The 15,862-nt window shown below is 44.2% G+C and overlaps 1 protein-coding gene across 2 annotated transcripts in view; it reads left to right on the forward strand.

Moving 5' to 3' along the window:
- The window catches only part of LOC141101438 (lysozyme g-like), a 117,409-nt gene that overhangs the window by 61,407 nt on the left and 40,140 nt on the right, over positions 1-15,862 (forward strand). The window contains exon 1 of one of the 2 annotated variants that reach the window (XM_073590532.1): positions 2,715-2,884. The exons of the other annotated variant lie outside the window; for it this stretch is intronic. The gene's annotated coding sequence lies outside the window, so the exon portion shown is untranslated. Of the gene's footprint in view, positions 1-2,714; positions 2,885-15,862 lie in introns of those variants that run through there. 2 annotated transcript variants of the gene reach the window in all.

Consider the following 15,862-nt stretch of genomic DNA (forward strand, 5'->3'; position numbering starts at 1 on the left):
CTTATTTACGGAGATGGTGGGTTTAAACACAACTGCTGTCTTGTTCTCGACTTTTAATTTGTCAGGTGCTCCCTGTGTGTCCCCACTGGTATCTATGCTTCTTAAATGTACCTTTTGTGTCACCATTTTCCCTCCCAAGTTTAGTACTTGAGCCTAGTACATATAACCCTTGGTTATTCTCTGAGGGGTTCTCAATGATGAGGTACAGAACTATACATCCCTTCTTGGGGCAGTGGGTGGCAGGGAAGGGTAGGCCTGGAAGGGCTCTCTGGCCTTTAAAAGGGGCTTTGGACAGGGTCATGCAGCTTAATAGGCTTATTACCCATTTGTCCCTGAATTGTAGGGCCTGGGCTGGTTGATGTATCCAGTCCCTTTCACCAGTGTGCCACCCAACAAGTGACTAATCCTCCCAGTTTGAACCTTCCCCTATTTCAGCAGTAGTGACACAAATGAATTGTGTACTTAACCAGATGTCAAACTGTGCCATCGGGCCTGGACATTTTTATTGTGAGACAGTAGTCAAATTAATATGTTACCCTGGGGTGGAGACATTATACCAGAATGTCAGTATGCCCTTCTCATGAGTGACTACCCCTTGGTGACTGACTACCCCTTGAGCTAGGAAAGGATAAGTGCCAGACGGATGAAGAGTGGCAGCCGCCACTGGACTCTGGATCCGGCATCTCCTTGCAGTGGGAAGCGTGGACCCATGGACTGCTGTGATAGTTGACAGGACTTGGAACGGGCTGTCATCTCTAGGTTCAAGGGTACATCTATTGAAACTCTTGGTGATGAGGACTCAGTCATCGGGCAGGATCTGGTGCACTCCTAGGTCCTCAGGATCTGGGATGGATGAAAAGACTCAAAAATATATTTTAGTCACATGTTTTTAAACTTAGTCTGCATATAGGCAATTATAAAGAATAAAATATAATCCTAAACTGTGAATATTTACAAGTAGGATCTTATAGGGCTGAGTTTTGTTGGAACTGCTATTATGTGTGTGTATTTGTGCGTGTGTGTGACCCAAGGGAAAGACTAAACTCTTATGCTCTGACTCCCTTGTTTCCTGTGTAGCATCAAGTATGTAGAGTTTTGTTCGAGGCCTTAAATTTTCCTTGTTTATCCTTAGGCGTATTTCATCCTGTGTAACTTCATCTTAGGTCCATTTCTTCTTTTCTTCCTTGGATACTTGTTTCTGGAATGTCAAAACATCTTTTTCCAGGGTTATCCCTTTTCCTCTGTTTCTGGATCCATATTAGAGTACAGATGAAATATTTCTGTGTCAGGCGGTATCACTGCTGCTTCTTTGCTGTTTCTTCAGCTAGTCTGTTGCCCACTGCTTCCCTTGAAGTGTCTCCACTGTGTGAGTTTTTACTTTTACCACCGCAACTCTTCCTGGCTTCAACAAGGACTCCATTAGTTCTTGTATGGCTTTGTGGTGTCTGACCGGCGTTCCGTTAGCATTATTGAAGTCTCTTTCCCTCCAGATTGATCTTGATAGCTTCATTTTGAGTGGACCTCTCGTATGCTTCTGCCAAGGCCCGCAGTCCTGCCTTTGGGTGTAGGCAGTGGTTTTGCTGGCAGCATTTATCTTCTGTGGCTACTGCTATACCAGTGTGCCTTCTTGGTCTGCATACCTTGGTCAATCCAGAAAGAGCATCAGGTCAGGATCTTCCAGGTGTTCTCTTGCCTCATGACAGCGAGACAATCGCGTTGAGCCATTTCAGAGTCGACTACCTCTTCCACTAATGTGTCAGAGATGTGGTTTTCATCCTTCATCTTCCTCCCCCCTTGGCAGAGATAGGAGAGTAGCTGGACAGCACATCTGGAGATGGTGACGTTGTCTGGGAGCAGAGTAGGGCATTGCAGACAGGTGCTTTGGGCCAGGATCTTCAATTGGTGACCCATAAGGATGTCAGAAGCTTTGCCCAGCACAGGTGGGTTGCAAAACGGTTCTCATGCAGGTTGGGACTCCACGAGCCACTGGGTTAAATCTTGGAGAGTAGTACCCAGGAGGGCGTTGTCTTCCTCCGTGAAGCTGTCAAAACTCCAGTTGTATGGTCAGGCTTCTTCATGACAAACAGACAAAACAGTTCAGTATAGCCTGGCAGTCCTAGAGCTGTGGAGATGTGATTGCAATTTAGCATATAAAACCCATTGATGCCTTCTTTGGTTAACCTTAAAATAGTTATAAAAAGGTTGCATGTGTAGAAAAGTCATATTGACTTGGCTGTCTTCAGTAAGGGGAGGAGGTCATCCATATATATTGTAAAAGAATGGCAGTGGGATGTGTCCTCTTCTAGGGTTCCAGGACCATGGTCATGGCTCGGGTGAACATAGAGAAGCTATACTGTGCCCCTTGAGATATCATAGACCAAATATATTGCTGGCACAATATGTAAAAACAAACAGGTAGTGGCTTGCAGCATGTAGAACTAAACTGAAGAAGGCATTGGCCAGGTCAATCACCGTGAACCATAGAAAAATAAATAGAATTGTGTGGGTTTAGCACCATAGATGTGTCCAGTATTATAACTTTATTGACAGCACATAAGTCATGTATCATCCATAACTTCATAGAAATAATTGCAGATTGTGAAATGAAAAATGAGTATTGCAATTTCCTTGGCAGCAAAGCTACTGGCTTCGGCCACACCTTTACAAACTGGATTTTCAGCCTGCAATTATCTTCCGTGCATCATGCCCACAGTGAGTGAGTGATCAATGCCATCAGTTTCAACATCAACCTGATCTACAGGATTATCTTATAGAGGGAAGTCCATCTACTTCTGCAGCAAATAGATCAATATCCCTAATTACACTTCTGATTGCATCGGGACCCACCAGGAATTTGAGCGGAGTATCCTCAACCTCTGTCTGGGTGAGAGATGTTGTTTCTCTATTATATTTTTGTGGGGGGGGGGGGCTGTAAGAGTATACGTACTTTCATGGGTTGGGGACTCAGTATGCCAGTACCCTATTAAAATCTGAAGCTCGGTATTGGTGGGTGTCAAAGCTTCTTCCAACTGGGGACTAATTTGCATTTCAAATCTGAGATCCAGAAACTTTTTGTTACATTGGTGGAAGAAATTATCCACAGGTTCTCCTTTTCCCTGCATGACATCCTGGAGAATGGGGGTCTGGCAAGCTGCTTACTAGGGTATCTGTCTCCTGGTATTTCCAGGAGTCCTTGCGTGGAGTAGATTGTGTACAAAAGTATGAGTTTTGAGGCTTAAAAGATGATGATGATGATAATTATGTCCCCCCACCATATAACGATACATACTGTAGATTATCAGTCTGAGCTATTTATTTCCTGTCTTCTCCTGTTCTGTTTAATTATATACCTCCATGTCATATTCATCTTTTTCTTCATTATTTTTTCATAAACTACACTAATTAATAAAACTATAATAGATGCTGGACAGGATGTAGCATAAGGCGTGCCGTCTATATAAATAGTTGGACAGAGGGTAAGACTACTTGGATTGGTCATCTGACAGTCAGTACAAGTCTCATGATATTCTGCATTCTGTGTTTGACAACTGGCACACGTCCAGTCATCGGGAATGTATATAGAAGTATAAATGATGTTGCAACTGACACATCTTCTTGTGTACATATTTGTTTTGCATAAAATTCAGCAATCTTGTTATATTCCTTTCCTCATGCCTTTTTTTCCTAACTTCCTCTGCCATCTTATAAAATGCTTCAGGGTCCTGTAACACCTCATACAGTGGCATGTAAAAGTTTGGGCACCCCTGGTCAAAATTACTGTTATTGTGATCAGTTAAGCAAGTTGAGGATAGAATGATCTCTAAAAGGGCTAAAGTGAAAGATGACACATTTTCTCTGTATTTTAGGCCAAAAAAATTATATATTGTCATTTTTTACATTTTAAAAATTACAATAAGGAAAATAGGCCAATGCAAAAGTTTGGGCACCCTGCATAGTTAGTACCTAGTAGCACGCCCTTTTAAAAATATCACAGCTTGGAAACGCTTTTAGTAGCCAGCCAAGAGTCATTCAATTCTTGTTTGATGGATTTTCATCCATTCTTCCTTGGAAAATTCTTCCATTTCTGTGAGATTCCTGGGTCGTCTTGCATGCACTGCTATTTTGAGGACTAGCCACAGATTTTCAATGATGATCGAATTGGGGGACTGTGAGGGCCATTGAAAAACCTTTAGCTATCGCCTTTTGAGGTAGTCTATTGTGGATTTTGATGTGTGTGATCATTATCCATTTGTAGAAGCCATCCTGTTTTCAAATTCAGCTTTTTTACACATGGTGTTATGCTTGCATCAAGAATTTGTTGAAATTTAATTGACTCCATTCTTCCCTCTACCTGTGAAATCTTCCCTGTGCCATTGTCTGCAACACAACCCGAAAACATGATTGATCCATCCCCATGCTTAATGGTTGGAGACATGTTCTTTTCCTGAAATTCTATGCAATTTTTTCTCTGCACATACCTTTGATCATTGCGACCAAAGAGTTTTATTTTAACTTCAACGATTCACAGGACTTGTTTCTAAAATGCATTGGGCTTGTTTAGATGTTCTTTTGCATACCTCTGATGCTGAATTTTATGGTGAGGGTGCAGGAGAGGTTTTCTTCTGATGACTCTTCCATGAAGGCCATATTTGATAAGGTGTCTCTAAACAGTAAAACAATTACCACAACTCCAGAATCTGCTAAATCTTTATGAAGGTCTTTTGCAGTCAAGTGGGGGTTCTGATATGCCTTTCTAGCAATCCTACAAGCAGCTCTCTCTGAAATTTTGCTTGACCTTCCAGACCTTATCTTGACCTCCACTGTTCCTGTAAACTGCTATTTCTGAATTACATATTGAACTGAGGAAAGGACAACTTGAAAATGCTTTGCTATCTTATAGCCTTCTCCTGCTTTGTGGGCCTCCACCATTTTCATTTTCAGAGTGCTAGGCAGCTGCTTAAAAGAACCCATGGTGGCTGTTTTTTCGCACAAGGTTGGAGGAGGCTATGTGTTTCTAAACCTGTGGAATCTGCATCAGCTGGCCTTTCCTAACATTGAGGGTGAACAAGCCATAACCCTTACAGGCTAATTAAGGTCTGAAATCTTGGTCAAAGTTATCTGAGCACAAAAATCTCCAAAGGTGCCCAAACTTTAGCATCGGACCATTTTTCTTTTTCTAATTTTTAAAATGTGAAAAAATTACAATGTGTATTACGTTTAGCCTAAAATACAAAACAAATGTGTCATCTTTAACTTTAGGCCTTTTAGAGATCATTTTATCTTCAACTTGCTTAACTGTTCACAACAACAGTAATTTTGACCAGGGGTGCCTAAACTTTTGCATGCCACTGTAGTTAGCAAGGCCGAAAAAAGACATTTGTCCATCCAGTTCAGCCTATATTCAATCAGAATAAATCCCCAGATCTACGTCCTTCTAAAGAACCTAATCACTGTAAGATACAATATTGTTATTCTCCAGGAAGACATCCAGGTCAAACTTGAACCCCTCAACTGTGTTCGCTATCACCACCTCCTCAGGCAAAGAATTCCAGATTCTCACTGCCCTAACAGTAAAGAATCCTCTTCTAATGATGATGGAAAAACCTCTCCTCCAGACGCAGAGAATGCCCCCTTGTGACCTTCACCTTCCTTGGTATAAACAGATCCTCGGATAGATATTTGTATTGTCCCCTTATATACTTATACATGGTTATTAGATTACCCCTCAGTTGTCTTTTTTCTAGACTAGATAATCCTAATTTTGCTAATCTCTCTGGGTATTGTAGTTCCCTCATCCCCTTTATTAATTTTGTTTCCCTCCTTTGTACTTGCTCTAGTTCCATTATATCCTAACCAGGGATTTGTACAGAGGCAGTATAATGCTCTCATCCTGTGTATCCAGACCTCTTTTAATGCACCCCATGTTTCTGTTTGCCTTGGCAGCCGCTGCCTGGCACTGGCTGCTCGGGTAAGTTTATCATTAACTAGGATCCCCGAGTCCTTCTCCATGTCAGATTTACCCAGTGGTTCCCCGTTCTGTGTGTAATGGTGATATTGATTCATTCTTCCCATGCATACAACCTTACATTTATCATTATTAACCCCTTTCTGACATCAGACGTGCTATCCCGTCCATGTGCCCTGAGCCAATTTGACCATGGACGGAATAGTGCGTCTCAGCGATCGGCCGCGCACACGGGTGGTGTGTGCCGGGTGTCAGCTGATTCTCACAGCTGACACCCGGCACTAAGTGTCAGGAGTGGTCACAGACCGCTCCTGGCACTTTAACCCCCAGAATACTGCGATCGAACACGACTGCAGCATTCCGGGAGCAGGCAGAGGGCTGACAACCTCTCTGCCTTTGGAATGGAGACCCCGCGGCGTGACGCGTTTTCCCAATCGCTGCCATGGTAACCCGATGTCGTCTTGACAACATCCGAGTTACCAGAGCTAAGAAACTTCCTGGTCATGCGCAGTGCATGATCAGGACGTCTCTCAGTGTCAGTGCACTGAGTGCAGCGCTGACAGCTTTTATAGCATGCAGATGCTGCTTCATCTACATGCTATAGAAGCGATCAGCCTGCAAATAATGATTGTCCCATAGTGGGACAAAGTGTAACAGAAGTAAGAAAAAAATTAAATAATTGTAAAAATATATATAAAAAATAATATCAATATTTATTCTATCATTAAACAAATATTGAATGAAAAAAAAATCTAAACAAGAAAAGTATACATACAGTGGGGAAAAAGTATTCAAACAGGTGCCATTACTACAGGTAATGAGTGGAGGACAGAGGAGCCTCCTAAAGAAGAAGTTACAGGTCTGTGAGAGCCCGAAATCTTCCCCGGCGCCGGGTGCTGAACACGGCTCTCATCATTCTCCCCTTCTCTGCCGGTGATTGGCACAAGCAGGGGAGAATGATGAGAGCCGTGTTCAGCACCCGGTGCCGGGGAACAGCGCTTACTGTAGCGCTTCTTCACCGGCGCCCATGTAGGGTCGTGGGCCGGACTGGGGGTAGGTCCCTCGATATACCGTGCAGAAACAAAACAGACAAGATGGAGGCAGGTTCTGGGTGCTACAGGTCCAAGTTTATTCCACTCGCCGTCCACCTGACGGCCTCTGTAGTACACCGCACTTCTCTTCACCTCACGGCCCTCCATTTCTAGGGCCCGTTACACACACCATACTTTCACACTAGGGACGTACTTGCACGTACCATCCCTTCTCCACTGTTTGACACTCCAGACAGGTCCGTCACTGTGGCCGCCTTAGGCCCGTAAACCAACAGCAATTTTACTGGTCAGGCGTCGTGTCAAATACGGTGTCCCACACCCGGTGTCTCGTCTCTTCTGCGGTTCTTCCTGTCAGGACCACCCCCTTGACGTTCTCTCTCCTCAGTCCCCCTGGTTCGGTTCTCCTCAGAGTGCACAAACTGTCGTAGTCCTCCTGTCACCTGAGCTCCCCCTGGGGACTGGAACTTTCTGGAACCCTCCTTCAAATTTATATCTTTCCAGATTCCCTGTAACTCCGCCCCCCATGACCAACGGTTTCCTAAGCCCTAAGCTGATGTCAAGTCCTTTGCTCACACTCCTCCCTGCCCTCTAATGGTCAACCCAAGTTACTGCACGTCCACTACACTTTCCTAGCTGTTTCCCCACTGTAGTAACTGACACCTACCTAAACTGTGCAAACCTTTCTTTCTCTATACTGACAAGTCCGTCCGTCCATCAGGTCACCTTCCCTACACCCATGTGTGTCACATTGATGACATCCACGTGTGTTATGCGTATGCATGGAGAGGTTCTGCTTTTTTGGCTCCTCATGGGCTCTCCCAGTGGGTCATGGCACCTGCAAATCATAACAGTAAAATCTGGCGATCCTTCCCTTCCGGGCTCTGCCATGCGCCCAAACAGTGGTTTTCCGCCATATGGGGTATCGGCATACTCAGGACAAATTGCACAACAACTTTTGAGTTCCAATTTCTCTTGTTACTGTGATGGCGTCAGCTTTCGCTGAGTCATTTTCTAGAGTGGACCCTCTGGGTCGTGGCACCCACCCACCGAGGGTGAGCTGACCTTGTGAGGAACTACTCCCTATACAGAGAGTGTCAGGGGGAAGACCAAGGGGGTGAACCACCACGACTGCTGGAACCAGATGGCCAGCTCAAGGAAGACACGAGTGTGAGTGTCTGACAACAGGGGATGTGCAGGAAACAAGACATAAAGCGTCGTCACATGGTTTCTTTAATAAACGTGGTCACAGGGTTTGATCAGGATCTAGACATAGTTACAGGATAAAGTGAAACACAGCAAGGTGCGTGCAGGGGCACGCCGAGGTCCAAGGCATGATATGTGCCAGGTGGCACGCCAGGGTTCCGGCAAGGGCTAGATGGCATCAGATATCTGGGAACGATCGACAGGATCCCGGGTACATGTCCTGCGCGTGCTAGGAGGCATGCCAGGGTACAGGCTAGGGTCTGTGCATGCTAGAGGGCACGCCAGGGTACACGCTAGCATCTGTGCGTGCTACAGGGCATGCCAGGGTACAGGCTAGGGCCTATGCGTGCTAGGGGGCATGCCAGGGTACAGGCTAGGGCCTGTGCATGCTAGGGGGCACGCCAGTGTACAGGCTAGGGCCTGTGCACGCTAGAGGGCACGCCAGGGTACAGGCTAGGGCCTGTGTGTACTAAGAGGGCACGCAATGCACAGTGCAGGGACAGCATGAGTGCAAGGATGCACAGAACACGACTGGGGCACTGGCTAGCTGGTCGGGCTGAGGCTTAGACAGGCGAGCAAGACTGAGGCAAGCACGGCTGAAGCACAACAGGCGGACACAGCTAAGTCACTGGCCGATGAGCACGGCTGAGGCACAAGCAGGCGGGCACGGCTAAGGCGGGCACGGCTGAGGCACAAACATGCGGGCAAGGGAAGGCCAGGCACATGCAAAAGGCACGCAGAGAAACAAGGCAAGGCTAGGCAAAGTACAGAACAAGGAGCGGAACGTAGGCAGAAGCACAGAGCTGGGTACAAGAAAGAGAAGTAGCGGAGCGTATGCTAGAGCCCAGAGCTCGGTCAGAGAGAGTATAGAGCTAGCAGCGGAACGTAGGCTGAAGCCCAGAGCCGGGTCAAGGCAGAACCTTGAGACTAGACAGGGAATGTGCAAGAGAGCACCATAGGACAGAGTATAGAAGAACAGAGGTTATGCTAGAAAGCACAATAGGACAGAGGATAGGAAAGCCAGGCAAAGACAGAGAACATACAGTTGTGGCCAAAAGTATTGACACCCCTGCAATTCTGTCAGATAATTCTCAGTTTCTTCCTGAAAATGATTGCAAACACAAATTCTTTGGTATTATCTTCATTTAATTTGTCTTAAATGAAAAAAACACAAAAAGAATTGTCCTAAAGCCAAATTGGATATAATTCCACACCAAACATAAAAAAGAGGGTGGACAAAAGCATTGGCACTGTTCGAAAAATCATGTGATGCTTCTCTAATTTGTGTAATTAACAGCACCTGTAACTTACCTGTGGCACCTAACAGGTGTTGGCAATAACTAAATCACACTTGCAGCCAGTTGACATGGATTAAAGTTGACTCAACCTCTGTCCTGTGTCCTTGTGTGTGCCACATTGAGCATGGAGAAAAGAAAGAAGACCAAAGAACTGTCTGAGGAATTGAGAAACCAAATTGTGAGGAAGCATGAGCAATCTCAAGGCTACAAGTCCATCTCCAAAGACCTGAATGTTCCTGTGTCTACCGTGCGCAGTGTCATCAAGAAGTTTAAAGCCCATGGCACTGTGGCTAACCTCCCTAGATGTGGACGGAAAAGAAAAATTGACAAGAGATTTCAACGCAAGATTGTGCGGATGTTGGATAAAGAACCTCGACTAACATCCAAACAAGTTGAAGCTGCCCTGCAGTCCGAGGGTACAACAGTGTCAACCCGTACTATCCATCAGCATCTGAATGAAAAGGGACTGTATGGTAGGAGACCCAGGAAGACCCCACTTCTTACCCCGAGACATAAAAAAGCCAGGCTGGAGTTTGCCAAAACTTACCTGAAAAAGCCTAAAACGTTTTGGAAGAATGTTCTCTGGTCAGATGAGACAAAAGTAGAGCTTTTTGGGCAAAGGCATCAACATAGAGTTTACAGGAGAAAAAAAGAGGCATTCAAAGAAAAGAACACGGTCCCTACAGTCAAACATGGCGGAGGTTCCCTGATGTTTTGGGGTTGCTTTGCTGCCTCTGGCACTGGACTGCTTGACCATGTGCATGGCATTATGAAGTCTGAAGACTACCAACAAATTTTGCAGCATAATGTAGGGCCTAGTGTGAGAAAGCTGGGTCTCCCTCAGAGGTCATGGGTCTTCCAGCAGGACAATGACCCAAAACACACTTCAAAAAGCACTAGAAAATGGTTTGAGAGAAAGCACTGGAGACTTCTAAGGTGGCCAGCGATGAGTCCAGACCTGAATCCCATAGAACATCTGTGGAGAGATCTAAAAATGGCAGTTTGGAGAAGGCACCCTTCTAATATCAGGGACCTGGAGCAGTTTGCCAAAGAAGAATGGTCTAAAATTCCAGCAGAGCATTGTAAGAAACTCATTGATGGTTACCGGAAGCGGTTGGTCGCAGTTATTTTGGCTAAAGGTTGTGCAACCAACTATTAGGCTGAGGGTGCCAATACTTTTGTCTGGCCCATTTTTGGAGTTTTGTGTGAAATGATCAATGTTTTGCTTTTTGCTTCATTCTCTTTTGTGTTTTTTCATTTAAGATAAATTAAATGAAGATAATAATACCAAAGAATTTGTGTTTGCAATCATTTTCAGGAAGAAACTGAGTATTATCTGACAGAATTGCAGGGGTGTCAATACTTTTGGCCACAACTGTAGGAAGTACTACAAGGTTAAGAATAGAAAAGACAAGACATGGCATAACAGGCAAAGACAGAGAACATAGGAAGTACTACAAGGCTAAGAATAGCAAAGACAAAACATAGCACAAAAGACAACACAAGAAATGGCACAGGACAATGGACAGAGTACAAGCACAGAGCGTGTGCAGAGAAGCACAACAGGGCAGAGTGCAGGGGCACAGAATACATAGAGCAACCCAGCAGGACCAAACAGTCTAGCAGGGAAGCAACATGATACTCAGGCCCTGACCATAGGAAGGGGTGGTCTGATATAGGGCATTACCACCTGAACTTCCGGGTCAGGACCAGGGGAGGACTTCCGGTTCAGTCTTCCAGGATCATAGAGAGGAGTGCTGGATCAGGTTCTGCTGGACCATAGAGAGGATCACATGGTCAGGTCCTCCAGGACCATAGAGAGGATTGCTGGATTTGGTCCTCCAGGACCATAGAGAGGATTGCTGGATTCGGTCCTCCAGGACCATAGAGAGGATCACAGAGAGGACCACAGCAGGCAGTGCAGAGACGGGCATGCACACAGCAATGGCATGCAGCCATGAGGTACGCGTGCACACTAGCGATGGTGCACAGCCATGAGAGGTAGCACATGTGCACACAAGCAATGGCGGATAGCCATGAGGTAAGGTGCACGTGCACACGGCTCCAGGGGTCATGCAGCATAACAGTCATGAGGTGCACGTGCACATTGCTCCAGGGATCATGCAGCATAACAGTCATGAGGCACGCGTGCACACTGCTCCAGGAAGCATGCAGCATAACAGTCATGAGGTGCGCGTGCACACTGCTCGAGGGATCATGTAGCATAACAGTCATGAGGTGCGCGTGCACACTGCTCTAGGGGTCATGCAGCATAACAGACATGAGGTGCGTGTGCACACTGCTCTAGGGGTCATGCAGCTTAGCAGACATGACGGGCATGACAGTTAAACTTAGGAAAATAAAAAATTGGGGCAAAATTTTTGTTGAAAAAATATGATTTTTTATTTTTACGGCTCTACACTATAAACTTCTGTGAAGCACTTGGGGGTTCAAAGTGCTCACTACACCTCTAGATAAGTTTCTTAGGGGGTCTATTTTCCAAAATGGTGTCACTTTCAGGGGTTTCCACTGTTGAGGACATCAGGGGCTCTCCAAACTTGACATGGCGTCCAATCTCAATTCCATCCAATTTTACGTTGAAAAAGTAAAACGGTGCACCTTCCCTTCTGAGCTCTGCCATGCGCCCAAACAGTGGTTTACCTGCATATATAGAGTAGCAGTGTACTCAGGAGAAATTGCACAAGAACATTTGGGGTCCAATTTCTCCTGTTACCCTTGGTAAAATAAAGAAAATTGTATCTGAAGTAAATTTTTTGTGAAAAAAAGTTGATTGTTCATTTTTTTTCAAACATTCCAAGAATTCCTGTGAAGCACTTGAAGGGTTAATAAACTTCTTGAATGTAGTTTTGAGCACCTTCAGGGGTGCAGTTTTTAGAAAATACCCAAAAGTGACACCATTCTATCATATAGACCCCTTAAAGTGACTTCAAATGTGATGTGGTCCCTAAAAAAATTGGTGTTGTAAAAATGAGAAAACGCTGTTTAACTTTTAACCCTTATAACTTCCTAACAAAAAAAGAAATGTTTCCAAAATTGTGAGGATATAAAGCAGACATGTGGAAAATGTTACTTACTAAGTATTTTGTGTGACATATCTCTGTGATTTAAGGTCACGAAAAATTGCAAAATTTAAAAAAATTTCACCAAATTTCTTTTTTTTCCCACAAATAAACGCAAGTAATATCAAAGAAATGATACCACTCTCATTAAGTACAATAAGTCACGAGAAAACAATGTCAGAATTACTGGGATCCATGGAAGCGTTCCAGAGTTATTACCTCATAAAGGGTCAGTGGTCAGAATTGTAAAAATTTGCGTGGTCACTAACATGCAAACCACCCTTGGGGGTAAAGGGGTTAAACCGCATCTGCCACCTTTCGACCCAAGTTTCCAACTTATCCAGATCCATCTGCAGCAGAATACTATCTTCTCTTGTATTGACTGCTTTACATAGTTTTGTATCATCTGCCAATATCGATATTTTACTATGTAAACCTTCTACCATATCATTAATAAATATGTTGAAGAAAATAGGTCCCAATACCGACCCCTGCAGTACCCCACTGGTCACAGCGACCCAGTTAGAGAATATATAATTTATAACCACCCTCTGCTTTCTATCACTAAGCCAGTTACTTTCCCATTTACACACATTTTCCCCCTGTCCCAGCATTCTCATTTTGTATGCCAACCTCTTCTGTGGCACGGTATCAAACGCTTTGGAAAAATCAAGACATACCACATCCAATGACTCACCTTGTCCAGTCTATAGCTTACCTCTTCAGATTAGATTGGTTTGACAGGAGCGATTCCTCATACACCCATGCTGATATGGAGTTAGACAGTTATTCTCATTGAGATAATCCAGAATAACATCCCTCAGAGACCCTTCAAATATTTTACCAACAATAGAGGTTAGACTTAGTGGCCTATAATTTCCAGGTTCACTTTTAGAGCCCTTTTTGAATATTGGTACCACATTTGCTATGCGCCAGTCCTGTGGAACAGACCAAGTTGCTATACAGTCCCTAAATATAAGAAAAAATGGCTTGTCTGTTTCATTACTTAGTTCTCTTAATACTCGTGGGTGTATGCCATCCGGACCCGGATTTATCTATTCTAATCTTATTTAGCCGGTTTCGCACCGCTTCTTGGGTTAGATTAGTGACCCTTGACTTTAGCCTAACACTAGCCCTAACTTTAGCCTAACCTTAACTTTAGCCTATCCCTAACCTTAGCGTAGCAATAACCCTAACAATAACCCTAACTTTAACCTAACAATAACCCTAACTTTAGCCTAATAATAACCCTAACTTTAGTCTAACCCTTACTGTAGCCTAACCCTAACTGTAGCCTACCCCTAACTGTAGCCTAACCCTTACCCTAACAATAACCCTTACTTTAGCCTAACCCTAACCCTAACTTTAGCCTAACCCTATTAACCCTATCCTTAACCCTAACTTTAGCCTAACCCTAACTGTAACCTAACCCTTACCCTAACCATAACTCTTACTTTAGCCTAACCCTAGCTCTATCTTTAGCCTAACCCTATTAGCCCTATCCCTAACCCTAACTTTAGCCTAACCCTATTAACCCTATCCCTAACCCTAACTTTAGCCTAACAATAACCCTAACTTTAGCCTAACAATAACCCTAACCCTAACAGTAACCCTAACCCTAAGACTATGTGCACACGGTGCGGATTCTGCTGTGGAATTTTCCGCGTAGATTTTGCTAAATCTGCAGGTAAAATGACCTGCGTTTTACCTGCAGTTTTAGTGCAGTTTTTGTGCGGATTTCCCCTGCAGTTTTCACCTGCAGATTTCTATAATGGAGCAGGTGGAAAACTGCAGCAAAGCCGCACAAAAGAAGCGACATGCTGCTTCTTTTATTCCGCACCAAATCTGCACGGAAAAATCTGCAGCATGTGCACAGCGTTTTCTGTTTTACATAGCCTTAAATGGTACTGTACATCATGTGCAGTTCTGCAGGGCCAAATCTGCTGCAGAACTGCACAGAATCTGCACCGTGTGCACAGGGCCTAAAAGTAACCATAACTTTAGCCTAACAGTAGCTCTGTCCCTAACAGTAACCCTAACCCTAAAAGTAACCCTAACTTTAGCCTAACAATAACTCTTACTTTAGCCTAACCCTAACTTTAGCCTAACAATTACCCTAACTTTAGACTAACAGTAACCCTATCTTTAGCCTAACAGTAGCCCTAACAGTAACAGTAACCCTAACTTTAGCCTAACAGTAGCCCTAACAGTAACAGTATCCCTAACTTTAGCCTAACAGTAGCCCTAACAGTAGCCCTAACTTTTGCCTAACAGTAACCCTAATCCTAACAGTAACCCTAACTTTAGCCTAATAGTAACCTTAACCCTAACTTTAGCCTAACACTAACCCGAACTATAGCACTAACCCTAACCTGCCTTTTCTGTTTTTTTTTTTTTTTTTTTACTTTATAACAAGATCGCTAACTGGCACAGCTGTTGCCAGCAGCACTTGTCAAACTGTTTCTCCTCTAATCACTCACTAACAGGAGATCAGAGGAGAAACAGCGTTACTATGAGGCAGATCGCCGGGAAAGTTCATTGCTACAGCAAACTTTCCTGGTGATCTGTCTCATTGGCTGGTGTGAAGCTGACATCATCAGGACCTGAACCAATCAGGTATCGATGAGGTCGGGAGTCATAGGAAGCATTGTGCCCCAGGATCCCCTCACTGTAAGGTATGTGGGGGTCCCGATCAGCACAAAACCGCCGACCATAGACAAACGTCGGTGCTGTACAAAGCCCTGCTGGCGCCGACATTTATCTACCGTCGGTGGTCATTAAGCGGTTAAGATTTAAGGACACTGGGCCTAAATGTTTGAAGTTATCTTTCATGCGTACTATTGCTTGTTTTTTTTTACAAGCGTCTTTGGTTATCGAAACTGGAGTTATAGTTGCCTCTGCATTTGTTGACTCAGATTCCACCATAGATCTCATTGACAGTGATTTTACTATTGATTGTGGGTATACAGATAGAACTCTTGATCATCCTATTCAAGTATATGCAATTTTCCCATCACTTAGTCATGTTACTTCTAAGGTTGAGAATGTGTGCATGAGAGTGGGAGTGTTACACACAGAATCTTTTTCATTCATGGTGTTTCCTTCCCTACCAGCTAAATTTGTGTTGGGTATGCCCTGGTTGATGAAAACAATCCTACTATCAATTAGGAGACTCGTGAGGTTAAGTCTCAGGGGTATTTTTTTCAAGTTGTTTATCTTAAGCCCTGGCATCTATGAGATCTATTCTTCCAGATTTTATTCAGG

This window comes from Dendrobates tinctorius, unplaced genomic scaffold, assembly GCF_039654945.1.
Source record: "Dendrobates tinctorius isolate UK_male_01 unplaced genomic scaffold, ASM3965494v1 ptg000117l, whole genome shotgun sequence".
NCBI lineage: Eukaryota > Metazoa > Chordata > Amphibia > Anura > Dendrobatidae > Dendrobates > Dendrobates tinctorius.